The sequence below is a fragment of the Mastomys coucha genome, unplaced genomic scaffold (assembly GCF_008632895.1).
Source record: "Mastomys coucha isolate ucsf_1 unplaced genomic scaffold, UCSF_Mcou_1 pScaffold7, whole genome shotgun sequence".
NCBI classification, from domain to species: domain Eukaryota; kingdom Metazoa; phylum Chordata; class Mammalia; order Rodentia; family Muridae; genus Mastomys; species Mastomys coucha.
This window is the reverse complement of record NW_022196913.1, coordinates 15,695,789-15,708,628: the sequence shown is the minus strand read 5'-3', so window position 1 is coordinate 15,708,628 and position 12,840 is coordinate 15,695,789. Positions and strand designations below refer to the sequence as shown.

Below are 12,840 nucleotides of genomic sequence, written 5' to 3'. Positions count from 1 at the left end.
GTCTAACTAGATGTCTACATGTAGAAGAATGCAAATAGATACATATTCATTACTCTACACAAAACTCAAGTCTAACTCAATGAAAGATCTGAAGATAAAACTGAATACACTAAATCTCATAAAAGAGAAAGCAGGAAATAGCCTTGAACATATAGGCACAGGGGAAATTTTTCTGAACAGAACACCAATGGCTCTGGCTCTAAGATGATCAATTGAAATATAGGACCCCACGAAACTGAAAACTTTTTGTAATGTAAAAAATTTCATCAATAAGACAAAGTGGCAGCCTAAAGACTTCAGCAACTCCACATCTTATGGAAGGCTAATATCCAAAATATATAAGGCATTTGAGAAGTTAGACACCAACAACCCAAATAACCCAATTTAAAAAATGGAGTACATAGCTAAACTAAGAATACTCAACTGAGGAATCTTGGATGGCAGCAAAGCACTTAAAGAAATGTTCAACGTCCTTAGTCATCAGGGAAAAGCAAATCAAAAATGATTCTGAGATTTCACTGTATACCCATCAGAATGGTTAAGATAAGAAACTTAGTCTACAGCACACACTGGTAAGACTATGGAGCATGGAGAACACTCCTCCATTGCTGGTGGGAGTGCCAACACATACAACCCTATTGGAAATCAATTCGGCAGTTTCTCAGAAAATTGGGAATAGTTCTACCTCAAGACCCAGCTATATAAATCCTGAGCATATACCCTAAAAATGATCTACTACATGACAAGGACACTTGCTCTATGTTCATAACAGCTTTATTCATAATAACCAATAATTGGAAACAACCAGATGCCCCTCAATAGAAGAATGGATAAAGATATTGTGTTTCATTTATACAATAAAATATTATTCATCTATTTAAAATAAGGACATTATGAAATTTTCAGGTGAATAAATGACTCTAGAATTTATCATCCTGAGTGAGGTAACACAGACCCGAAAGGACATGCATGGTACAGTGGAGCCTATATTTGATAAGGGTTCTCGAATGGTTCAACCCTACCTTCTAGACTACTGTCCAAATATAGGGGAGAAAAGATAGTGAATAGGTGGTCTGTACCTGTTTAGTAGTTCCCTGGGATGATTCCAGTCTGTTTGTCAGGATACCACCAATTCAGTTTAGTAGTGTCAAGATAGCAAACAGGAATCAGCAATGATAGCACAACCTGGAAGAAGCAGCCCAGCCTCTGAAGAGTGAGGCCTCAGAATGAGCCAGCTGGGAGTGACTAGAACAGTCAGGATGACAGAAGAATTTCTCTGCCTTGCCTTTCTTAACTAAATGAAGATCATCAAAGATAAAGAGGGAAGACCAATGAAGCATTGTAAAGCTAGCTATGCAAGCACACCTTCACTGTCTGTTAAGTCCTATTTATACTCTCTCTAAATATCACATGTCCTTCCACAGGTCTTGCCTCAGCACAACACCACATGACTTTGTCATAGTAAAGTAGGAGTTTGTGTCACCTGACATATCCAGAAACTTCCACTTCAGTATGTACTTACTTATAAGTGGATATTAACCACTAAGTACAAGATTCCCAAGCTACAGTCTTCAGACCCAAGTAAGCTAAATAGCAAGGAGGGCTCAAGCAAGGATGATTGAATCTTACTCAGAATGGAAATTAAAATAGTTATCTAAGTTGAATGAAGGGAGGGAACTGGTTAGGAGAAGTTATAGGTATTGGAGATTGGGAATGAGATGTAGAGAAAGCCAAGAAAAGAGGGCTGGGAGAATGAATGGAAATCAGGAGAGCATCTTAGGATATGTCAGAGACCTGGGATGGGGAGGCTACAGGCATTCTATGTGAGTGACTCTAGCTAAGGTTCTTAGCAATGGGAGATATGAAGCCTGAAGTGGCCACCGCTTGAAGCCAGGCAGGACTACCAGTGGAGGGATAAGAGTACCAACTGTCTTAGTTAGGGTTTTACTGCTGTGAACAGACACCATGACCAAGGCAACTCTTATAAGGACAACATTTATTTGGGGCTGGCAACATTTATTTGGGGCTGGCTTACAGGTTCTGTCCATTATCATCAAGGCAAGAACATGGCAGGTATGGTTCAGGAGGAGCTGAGAGTTCTATGTCTTCATCTGAAGGCTTCTAGTGGAAGACTGACTTCCAGGAAACTAGAGTGAGGGTCTTAAGCCCACACCCACTGTGAAACACCTACTCCAACAAGACCACAGATCCAAATAGTGCTACTCCTTGGGCCAAGCATATTCAAACCATGCTACTAACCCATTCACAAAGTGTTCAACCCACACTTTGTTCTACCTACAAGAAATATAGGGATAAGGATGTTGTAAAGACCGAGGGACTGGCTAACCAATACTGGACCTACATGAGATGCATCTCATGGGCAAGAAACAATCCCTGATATTGTTGATGACACTCTGTTTTGCTTGCAGATAGAAGCCTAGCATTACTGTCCTCTGAGAGGTTTCAACTAGCAACTAACTAAAACAGATACAGAGACACACGGCCAAACACTAGACAGAGCTCCAGAAGTATTGTGGCATAGTTAGAGGAAGGATTGAGGAAGCTGGAGGAGATAGAAACTCCACAAGAAGACCAACAGAGTCAACTAACCTGGATCCTTATGGGCTCTGAGAGACTGAACCAAAGAATATACAAGGGTTGAGCTGGACCTAGGCAACAGACATGCGGCTTGATCAGGTTCCTCAACAACTGGAACAGGGGATTACCCTGACTCCGTTGCCTGCCTGTGGTCTTATTCCCCTAACTGGGCTGTCTTTGGCTGGTCTCAGTGGGAGAGGATGTACATAGGCCTGAAGTGACTTTGAGGTGTCAGGCTGGATTAGTACCCAGGGGGAATGTCACCCTTCTCAGAGATGTAGACGGGAGGGATACATATATGGGGTGACTGGGAGGGGTGGGGTTGTATGATCTGGGTGTAAAGTGAATAAATAAATTAATAAGTGGAGAAAAATTATTTCTGTGTAGTATGAGAGGGAATAAAATTCTTTCTAAGTTTACTAAGAGTTTATATGTTATGAGAAGCAGAGACCCTCACAAGGCTAGAGTTTCCCTTCTCTCTTGTGTTCTGCCACAGGCCCAGAAGCCAAGGGATTAGACAATTGTGGCTTTAACTGAGAACCTTGGAGATAGAAGTGGCAAGGTACTATGGAAGTGTCACTGAGTGAACATTCATAATCCATAGAATGTGGGACAATTCTGTAGGAACTCTTAGAAATATCTGGTGCTTGCTTCGGCAACACATATACTAAAATTGGAATGATATAGAGAAGATTAGCATGGCCCCTGCACAAGGATGACACACAAATTCATGAAGCGTTCCATTTTTTTTTTTTAAAGAGAAATATCTGAACAAGATATTTTAACGGGACCAAATGGCCTTCCAACTTCAGCACAGTTAACTGTGTTGAAGCCCTAGGTATGGATACAGTTATGATCCTACATGTAAATTGATTTCCTTCTGGAGTGCTGATCATAGGTGGTGGAGCCATTAAGAGGAAAAGCCTATGGAGAGGTCGTTAGGTCAGTACCATGAGCCTGTGCAGAGGGTTGTGGGATTTGAGCCTATTACCTCCTCCTTTGCTTCCCAACACTGAGGTAACACTTTCATTTTTGCCACACACTTCTGATAAAAGAATTAAAAGATCCAAAGCAGCCAAGTCATCCATCTATAAAACCGAGCTCTCCCAGAGCTTTCATGTTTCTTTTAGTTGTCTCAGGCTTTCATTATTGTGGTAAAAAGTAATCACTGGAACCGCATTATTACTAATGACAAGAGAGTTGGGGGAATACAGGAGCATGCTCTTTAGAGACATCATCATGTTTTCTGCTGCGTAATTTACACTGATGTGTTTGTCTTCCAGTGCTAAGAGTCTCAAGTTCATGTCTGTGCTAAGTAAAAACTCACATGAAGTAAAAATGAATTGAATAAAGTGGAATGTGTCCCTACAGATAGAATTAAGTCAGAGTATGCAAATGAGAACTTTTAAATGATACTCATAAGACCATTACTGTAAGGATGTATATATTAAATTCTATCAGATTTAAAGATACAAACCTATTGGCACAGTTGAGGTCAATTTAATTAAAGCTGGGAAAAATTAGTCATGTTAGAGATTTCATAATTTAATTCAATGTCCCTAGTCATCTCTACTTCAGGGAATTCTTTAGTCTGTTTTCAGAGAAATGTTTTCTCAACTCTAGGATTGATTGTTTGAAAATTCTTATGAATTACACTGCCTTTTATTCTCTGAAATTCTACTTTAAGTAACCATATTTTTACCCTTTGACATTATGAGAATTATTTTAAATATACATCACATACTTCATAATTTTTAAGTCATTTTAGCATCTTTTCTCTGCTGTCCAGTGTTCCTTTTTGTTTTGTTTTGTTTTTTCATTTTCCAACTGGGAATTTCTTTTTATGTTGTCAGAGTTAGCAGTGAGGAAAAGCACTTTTATTCACACCCATTTTAAAAATTGATAAAATCAAAGAGGAGAGTCTGTAATGCTGATTTATATTTGTAAGTCTTGGTGCAGATAGTGTGATGCGAAGGGTGTTAAATCAATAGTAGCCAAGGACTTCCCTGGGGCTCACTGGCCAGACAGCATAGTCTAATCAATGAGTTCCAGCCCAGAAAAAGACATTGTTTCAGAAACTAAGGTGGATAGCACCTAAACAATAATATCCAAAGTTTACTTTTGCCCTCTATATCCACACATTTATGGAGAGAGAGATGTTATGGCAGAGAGAGAGAGAGAGAAATAGAGGGAGAGAGAGAGAGAGAGAGAGAGAGAGAGACAGAGACAGAGACAGAGAGAGATAGACAGAGACAGAGACAGACAGAGACAGAGACAGAGACAGACAGACAGAGACAGAGACAGAGAGACAGACAGAGAGACAGAGAGACAAACAGAGACAGACAGAGAGACAGAGAGACAAACAGAGACAGACAGAGAGACAGAGAGAGACAGAAGGACAAAGACAGAGAGTCAGAGAGCATTCCTTTTGATTCCATAATATATCTGAAATCAGACATGAAAACAAAGGGGGAATGTTTCTATCCAGAAGAAACTAAAATTCAGTAAGGAATGAAATGATTGAGTGGAAAATGTATAGAGATTACAGATGGAGAGTCAATTCCCAGTTGGAAAATGAAAAAAAAAAAACATGAGCATTGGACAGCAGAGAAAAGTATGGCACATTCCAATAAAAGCCCCACAGTATCACTTTAGAGAGTGCAGACAATCAGTATATCATAGAAAAAGCTGAGACTCAAGGGTTCATCTCATCTTACACTTCTAAGTCGCATGTCAAAATTCTGGCCTCAGGGGCTTTTCCCAAGTCCACACAATGTCAGAGTTTCACTGTGTCCTGGGTGAGATAATACATAAGATGAAATGAGCCATCAGGAAGTACTGGAGTGGGTATTGGCTCGGGACTGTGAGGGAGAAACAGAAGTGACAAACTAGAGATGAGATCTGTAGGCACTGGTCATTTGTACTTCACCTTTTCAGAAATATCTGCTCATCTCATTAGCTGTCTATTGATTGAGTGGCCTCATTTCCTCATGGTTTTTTTTCTGAGTTCTTCTTATACCCTAGATATTAAGCTGCTGTTAGATCTATAGGTAGCAAAGATTTTCTGCTGTCCCCTGGACTGTCTTTACTCCATTATGGCTTTATTGTATAAAACTTTTAAAGATATCATGAAGTCTCTTTTGCCAGTTGTGAGTGCTATTTCCTGAGTGACTGAAGTCAAATCCAGAAAATGTTTGCCTGTACCAATAGTTATGTCATATGCAGGAAATGGATGCAACTGCAGACACTAGTATAGTCGTGTGCCTCAGAAGGACAGTTGCGGCTCCTAGATTTTATACAGACACAAAACTATATGTGCACAGATGACATTAGAGTAGAGTTGAAATGATCTTCTTCTAGGGGAACAGAGGGACTCTCAAAAGAAAGAGAGCAGAGAATGAGAGGATAATAAGGTGATAAGGGGGTTGTGCTTAAACCACATTACACCTACATTTTAAAACGTCGTTTTTTAGGTGTATGTGTAGCTTGCCTGCATCCAAGTCTGTGTATCTCATGAGTGTGCCTAATGCCCAAGGAAACCAAGAGAGGGCATTAGGATTCTCAGAACTGGGGTTACAGACCTCCCTGAGCTGCAGTATGGGTACTGGACATCAGCCCTAGGTCCCTAGAAGGTTAGCCAATGCTCTTAACTACTGAATTATTTCTCCAGCTCCTGGAAGTACACTCAAAAATCCATGAAACTGGCTCTACTTAGCCAAGTATAATAAAACAAAAGAAAATTACAAAAGGAAATAGTATCTAAAATTAGTATTTGGTTTCATCTACTTTTCATTCCATTGCATTCAGTTGGGAAATTACCAAAGTTTGCTGGCCTGGCCCAAAGATCTGACAAGGATTTATATGATACTCATGCTTCTCAGCTGCAACAGACTTCTCAGGTTCTCTCTCTTATATGGTGGTAAGTAGGATTGGTCACACACTCTGAGCAGGGACCTGAGGCAGAAGAGAAGTGATAAACAGTATGTTCTAAAGGAGAAATTCCTTGTGGTGTTCCTGGGGGTCTAGCACAAGGTAACATGGGACAGCTTCATCCCTCAGCTTTACTACTTCCTATTAAGTCTCCTCATTAACTCTGTTTAAACAGATTTTTCAGGCCAGACGTATTTGTAGCTTAATTATGCTGCACACTTCTTTACTGTACCACAATTCTTATGCTGAGTAGCAAGAAAAGTAAATAATAAAGAAAACAAATTATATTGGTTATTGTTTTGATCTGTCTTTTGTTTCATCTTATTTTCTCTTTAGAACTTCATTCTTTTTAAGATTATTTACCTTCATACTATATGGGGTGCAACTGACAAATAATTCCTGAATTCACAGACATTGGAAAAGGGAGATACATGCTACAGACACACCTCAAAGATGACCTTAGAAAGATTCTGTTAACCACTCAAACACATACACACACACACACACACAGAGGCATACGGACATACAGACATGGACACATACAGAGACACATGTATACACACACACACAAGCATGCACACACATACACACACACACAAATTGCCCAACTAAAACAAGTTCAGGAAGGAAGGATTTATTTTGATGCTGTTCAGGAAGTATAGTTCACCATGGCTAGAAGTTATCTTAATAAGAAACAAGACAGCTAGTTAAGTCCGCTGCAGAGTCAGGAGATGGAGAACTTAGACAGGAAGTGGAGTTAACCTATAACCCGCAAGCCCTTACCCTAAGTCTGGCAGCCAGGTGCCAGCTAGCCAAAGTTCAACAACCTCATCAAACAATGCCATCACCAGCTAGGGACCTAGTATTTAAACACATGTGCCTAGTGAACATGTCACATTCAAACCCTAATCTTTTCACATTTTAATCATACAACAACAGACCAGCAGCAACAGCAGAAAACATGCAATGTGATAACGAATGTCAGAGAGAGCTGCTCACAGTTCCTGCAGGTGACATTATTTAATCATCACAAGCCCACAGCTCTTAGAAGTCATTATCTCAGTTTAAGTGTTGGCAGCCGAGGTTTCAAGAATTTCACTGCAATTTCTGTTGGTTCATCCAACTCATAAGTGACAGAAATATTTGCTGTCCACATAGCCTGTTGTCAAAGATTGCATTTTCTGCATTATATCTCCCCATTTCTCCTTACAGCTTGTGTGTTTCTTAAATTTTCTTTCAAATTTCAAGCCCTTTATTTTAGATGGGTGGATGGATTGATACCTAATACATACACACATTTATACATTACACACATACATACATATACATACATATATATGTATATGTATATATACATATATATACATATATATACATATATATATATACATATATATATATATATGCACTCACACATAGATGTTACACATGGTTTGCATCTTGCCATTTAGTTCAGTTGCTTAAATATTCCTAAGACCTCTGAGAGAGCACATAGAATTTTGAAGATGACATTTTGTTGTTGTTACTTACTTCATTGGCTGCAGTGCCTGTGTGACTCTGGGTAGCCCACTATTTGTAAGGCCCCTTTGGAATGCAATCTTCTAAGATCTGTACAGGCAAGGCTCTGCTCTGAGTAGAAGCTGTGCTGGATGGGTTTGCAGAAAGAAACTGTCTTCTTTGCTATTCAGTTTGCAATCCCAAAGTAAGAAACATTTAGTATGGAATAAAGAGTAGCTTCGCTTTGAAACTGTATTGAAGTCTTCATACCTAGAAAACGCAGGAAGAATATAGTAACAAAAGGTTGAAATCCTTAATTAAATCAGCAAATGTATAAAGACCAAACACAAGTGACAAGTGACAATTACATTTGAGATTTAACAATGGATAGTTATTAGCTATGATGAAACCTGTTTCTCAGAAGGAAATTCATAGACCCAGTAGCATAATTGAATATATCTCCTTTAAATAAGAATCCTTTCTAGTTTAGAACAAAAGAGTGAAACTCAGATAAAAATTAGGAAGTGTTTTCTTAGAAGTGAGTGTGTGTGTGTGTGTGTGTGTGCACATGCGAGCACAGGTACTCAGAGGCCACAAGAGGGCACAGGATCCCTTGGAGCTGGTGTTACAGGTGTTTGTGAGCTGCTTAGGGTGAATGCTAGGAACCAAACTCAGGTCCTCAGGAAAACTGTAAGTAAGTGTTATTTTTACCTGAGCCCTCTCTCCTGAAACATTCCATGGAATCATTAAATAATTAAATTGAAAACAGGCGTACCAGAAAAGCCTGTTAAGATACACTTTAAAAAACAAACTTTACAGCTCCTTTAGGTATCCCTGCACCCAGTCTCACTTCAAGAATGACTTCAAAGACATTTTCCCAGAAGCTCCCAGCTGGGTTTGCTGTCTTGATTAGTTGCTATTGTATCACAGTTTTATAACTTTATGAAAAAATGCTGTTGAATTTTTGAATTTCTTTTTCAATTTTTTGCTTTATTGCATGTCCACTGAACATACACCAACATTTACTAAGATACAATTAGAAGCATATAAATATGTATACATACATATGAACAATATTTGAATGGATAAAAATTCAAAGCTAATTGTACAATCTGATCTAGAATCCAAATTTACTCTTCATTATAAACAAAAGAAAATGACAAAAGAAGACATAAGAGAGTAAGGACTCATTCCACAAAGCAAAATAGATTGATGTGTCATGATCATCAATGGCAGAATTAACAGATAAGAAACAAGAGGCAAGATATGTCATCACAGAGAGCCAAAGGTGCTCATGGCTCAGGCTTCCCATTTTGTAAGAGTGATACAAGGAGAGGCAAAGATGAGAAGAGAGAGGAGAGGCATGCTAAAGGTGTAGGAAGGATGACAACATAATAGTGGCCAGATCAGGTGGCTGAGATGCATAAGAACCTTCACAGCTATTTAGTGACTTTCTCCTCAGAAAAGCTGAGAATTGCAACAAGGATTTCTTCCTCATAACCTTGCCAAGACAGTGACTTGAATAACTAAAGTTCAAGTACCTTTCACAGATCCTAGGGTACAAAAAGTTCTTAAAGGATCCCATAAAACCACTGACCATGATAGAGTAGTAAAGGATGTTGAAGTTTTTTAACAATACATGTCAGGCATGGTTGTTCTTGTTTATGGTCTCTTTAGTTTTGGTTTTCCAGTGCATTATGAGTTTGTTTCATAGGGTTATACTTTGATGTGCCTTCATGCCTTGTTACATAATCAGAAAGTAATTGATTAATCAATACACTTCAAGATCCAGCTATACTCCACTTGGGTGTATACCCAAAGTACGTTTCATCCTACCACAGGGACACTTGCTCCACCATGGTCATTGCCGCACTATTCATAATATTCAGAAACTGGAAGTAACTTAGATGTCCCTAAACAAAAAAATATATAAAGAATATATGGTATATTGATACATTGGCATATCACTCAGCTGTGGATGGAACTCAATCCTGAGTAAAGTACTCCAGAAACAAAAACATGGTGTGTATTCATTTATATGTGGCTATTAGGTGTTAAGTCAAGGATTGCCAGGCAGTGGTAGTGCATGACTTTAATCCCAGCACTTAGAAGGCAGAGGCAGGTGGATTTCTGAGTTCAAGGCCAGCCTAGTCTACAGAGTGAGTTCCAGGACTCAGGGATATGCAGAGAAACCCTGTCTCAAACAAAACAAAACAAAACAAAACAAAATAACAAAACAAAACAGTCAAGGATAAGCAAGCACAATCATGGAACCACAGAGGTTAGATATATAGTAAGGGACAATGAAGGAAAGGTAGATCCTTTTAGAACAGTGAAATAATTTAGTTATGGATAGATGGGGGAACTGGAATCTGAACATCAAGTGGGGAGGGATGGGAAATAATTAGGTGAAAAAGAAAATACTGGGAGGGACAGATAAAATTTAGGGCCATTTGAAGGTAGTATGTAAACCCAGTATATAAGTTTCCTATATGAAATATTCAAATATTGGAGAAATAGAACCCCAAATTGTCATCTTCTGTCACCAGATGAAGTTTCCAGTTCTGAGAATGGGTTGTGCCTAATTAGGTTATTGGCCAAAGGGATCCCATGGGAATTTGCCAACAACCCAGTCTCTTGTTCTCCTCAACTGACTTTAGATTGTTCTCCACAAAATGACAGTAAGGTTCTGTTGCTGAAGACAATTCCCACACAAGTCATTGAACATAAAGAAGTGGAGCTAGTGCCTACACAGAGTCTTCACTCCATGTGCTAGGATCTTTGATATAGGTACTCTGAATGCTACTGAAAGGGAAGCATAAGCATCAATCCAGCCACAATTTTTTTTATCTACAATGATGTCCTTCCTGCAAGATATGCTAATGCAGAAGTAACATAAAGCTTGTGAGAGTAATCAATCAATATCTGATTTAACTTAAAACCCATTCCAGAAAATGGAATCCATACCCAACACTGCTTGGATAACCAAGAACCAAAGACCAGATAGTTCAGATACATAGAATAAATAAAGTGACACTGTTCTACTGAAAGAACACAGCAATACAATGATTCCTAATAACATTCTTGTATGGTAACAAATCATTACCCTGCTCAGTCAACAACACAGAAGCTTCCTCCTGCATCAGATGGGAAAAAATACAAAGACCCGTGGTCAGATATTATGCAGAGTGTGAGAGACCTTGAAACACTCACTCCTAAATGAGATGTCCCCATCAAATTCCTCACGTCAGAGCTTAGAGGATCCTAAGAGAAGGCAGAAAAAAATGTAAGTAACAGAGGGGATAAAGGACATCCAGGAAGCAGGGTCCTCTAAATGAACAGGATCTATGCATATAGTAATTCCCAAGACCATGGTATCATGCACAGATCCTGCATGGATCTATACCAGAGAGGCTCCTAGACCTGATAGGAGAAGTGAACACATGTCCCCAACCTTAATCCAGCAGCTATCTCCAATTGACAACCACTTGCAAATGTAAGCTTGATTTTCTCCAAGGGAGTCTCACTGGAAAACAAACTACTCTTATTGGATAGGCTGCATGCCCAGAAGTGGATGGACAGCAGAAAACAAATTCAACAGCATCTTTGGAGGTTCCTTGTCTCAGGATTGTCACATTGGGCTTTTAAAAGTCTTTGTCTTATTGTTTAAATTTAAGCTAAATGAATTTTATATTTTTTTCTCTTTCTGCCTATAGGTCCTATGATTATACTTTATGTCTTTCAGTTTATTGTTTTTATATGATTCCTGGTTTTGTGTGCAAATAAGTAGGTCTATGCATCTTTATTTTTTTATGTGCTTTTTCTTGAGTTCACTTTCTTTTGTTTGTTCTGTCCTGTTCTTATGTGTTCACTTTTGTTTTCTCTTACATTTTATTTTATTTATCCTTTAGAGGCCTGTTTGCTTTATAATGAGAGGCAGAAAGGGGGTGGATCTGGATGGGAGAGGAGGTGGAAAGGGACTGGGGGGAGTAGGATATATTATAGGAGAATGAAGCAAGCAAGAATAATGGACCAAGAACACAGATATCAAACAGAGCCAAGGAAGCTCAAAATGGAAACTGACAATGGATGTTTAGTTTGTTTATTATATGCAAGTGCTGATTTACTAGTCACATGATGTGGATAAGAATAGAACTCATTTTTGCCTTTGGTTGAGTGCATGCAGAAACTGCATGTAGTTTTTAGTCCAATCACTTTAGAGACTTTAGTTTTTATTTTCAGGTGGTACAAAGACCTTGGTGGGTTGATTGCTAAGTTACAGTCATAGTGCACACACATGACTCACCGTATCCTCTTGCCTTTGACAAACCACTGGGAAGTATTGAAACATTCAGTAACTGAAATGTTCAAAACTAGGGAAAGGAGGAAGAACTTTCCATAGTGCAACTGGGTGATTACTCTGTGATCATAAACACAGATAAAGTTTTGTGGACATCAAATGCATGCAATTAGAGAATTTTGTAATTTTTGTTAGGGTGAATATCTCCTTGTAACTGCCTAAATTTGAATATGTTTTTATGTGTTTGTTTGTTTATTATTCATTTAATTTAGGCAGGATCTAGATAAAGACAAATCAAAAATGAATATTTAAGTATTAATTGTCTTCAGAATGTACAATAGGACAAAATATGCATTTTATAGCTATGAGTCTTCAAGGAAAACAAATACACAAAATTTAAAGAAAGCCTTTCAAGTTTAAGCAACAGTATCATCTATAAACTGTTGCTACATTGAATAATCAAAATGAAATTGCAAGAACAGTTACAATTTTTTTTTTTTTTTTTTTTTTTTTTT

The 12,840-nt window shown here is 38.5% G+C and overlaps 1 non-coding gene across 1 annotated transcript; it reads left to right on the top strand.

Moving 5' to 3' along the window:
• Window positions 1-3,241: 3,241 nt before the first annotated feature.
• LOC116082822 lies at window positions 3,242-3,348 on the top strand. Its single transcript, XR_004115454.1, has one exon. It is a non-coding gene; the product is annotated as a U6 spliceosomal RNA (small nuclear RNA).
• The last annotated feature ends 9,492 nt before the right edge of the window (window positions 3,349-12,840 follow it).